Raw genomic sequence first — 1,835 nt, 5'->3', positions numbered from 1 at the left:
CCACAGTCCAACAGCCTCAGTTCTTTGGCTTTCAGCTTTCTTCACAGTACAACTCTCACATCCATACATGAGTACTGGAAAAACCATAGCTTTGAGTGGACGGATCTTTTTCGGCCAAGTAATATCTCTGCCTTTTAATATGCTGTCTTGGTTAGTCATAGCTTTTCTTCCAAAGAGCAAGCGTCTTTTAATTTCATGGCTGCAGTCACCATCTGCAGTGATTTTGGAGCCCAAGAAAGTAAAGTCTGTCACTGTTTCTATTGTTTCCCTATCTATTTTCCATGACGTGATGGGATCAGATGGCATGATCTTAGTTTTTTGAATGTTGAGTTTTAAGCCAGCATTTTCACTCTCTTCTTTCACTTTCATTAAGAGACTCTTTAGTTCCTCTTTACTTTCTGTCATTAGAGTGGTGTCACCTGAATATCATATCTAAGGTGGTTGATATTTCTCCCAGCAATCTTGATTCAAGCTTGTGCTTTATCCAGCCTGGCATTTCGCACGGTGTATTCTGCATATAAGTACAATAAGCAGGGTGACAATATACAGCCTTGTCGTATTCCTTTCCCAATTTTGAACCCTTCCATGTCCAGTTATAACTGTTGCTTCTTGATCTGCATACAGGCTTCTCATGATGGTCTGCTATTCCCATCTCTAAGAATTTTCCACAGTTTGTTGTGATCTACATAGTCAAAGGCTTTAGCACAGTCAATGAAGCAGATGTTTTTCTGCAATTCCTTTGCTTTCTCTATGATCCAATGGATGTTGGCAATTTGGTTTCTCTGCCTTTTCTAATTCCAGCATGTACATCTGGAAGTTCTCAGCTCACATACTGCTGAAGCCTAGTTTGGTTATGCATATATGTGTATATATCTAAATTCTCTTTTTTTCTGATTCTGTTCCATTATAGTTTCTGACAAGATACTGAATATAGTTTCCTGTGCTATGTGGCAAATCTTTGTGTTTTTTGTCATTCTTAATAATACCAACCTCTCTCTCTTTTTTCCATCCAGTTCTAGAAGTCATAGCTGATTTTTAGCAATTTGCTATCTTAGGGTTTTCATTTTGCCATTTCAGCTCTCCAATACATGGGTTAACCATTCTTTATATTAAATTTTGCCTATGAAAATAATTTTATTTCTGCCTTTTGACAGGACATGATTGATACATCAACTACAGTTAGTTATTCATTGTATTTGCTTTATAGCTTATTTAAATCTTTGCTTAACAAAATCTTTCATTCTAATATTTTTATTTTACTAGAAGAGCCTGGTGGGCTGCAGTTCATAGGGTCACAAAGAGTTGGACATGACTGAAGCAACTTAGCATGCAAAAAATATAAGGTAGCTAGGAATAAACCTGACAAAAGATGTATATGCCATAGAAGGAAATATTAAAGAGCATCTAAATAAAAGAAAGATATACTATACTAATACATTCATGGATGGGAAGACAAATATCTCTAAATATGCCAATCTTCTCCAAATTAAATCTTAGAAGGAGGCCTGGAATCTGCATTTTATCATCCTAGCAGAGTTTGAAACTGTGGTTTTGGACCAACTTTAGAAAACACTGATGAAGAAGGATAGTATTTCAAGTCATAAATATTTTCTCCAGGACATTTTATATCAAGGCCTTCAATAGCGCCTAACCTCACAAGTATTCTGTATTTGTCTTTACCATTGTCTTTATACACATTTCCTTGAAAGTCTGTAATTCTGGCTGAGACTTATGGAAATAAATCAGAACAAAATTCATGAAGCCTGTATATGCAGCATGTGTATTTGAATTTTTCAAATGCATGTACTCTCTCCCAATATTCCAGACAGGACAAG

This window comes from Bison bison, unplaced genomic scaffold, assembly GCF_000754665.1.
Source record: "Bison bison bison isolate TAMUID 2011002044 unplaced genomic scaffold, Bison_UMD1.0 scf7180017864518, whole genome shotgun sequence".
Classification (NCBI taxonomy): Eukaryota; Metazoa; Chordata; class Mammalia; order Artiodactyla; family Bovidae; genus Bison; species Bison bison.
This window is presented reverse-complemented; position numbering follows the sequence as displayed.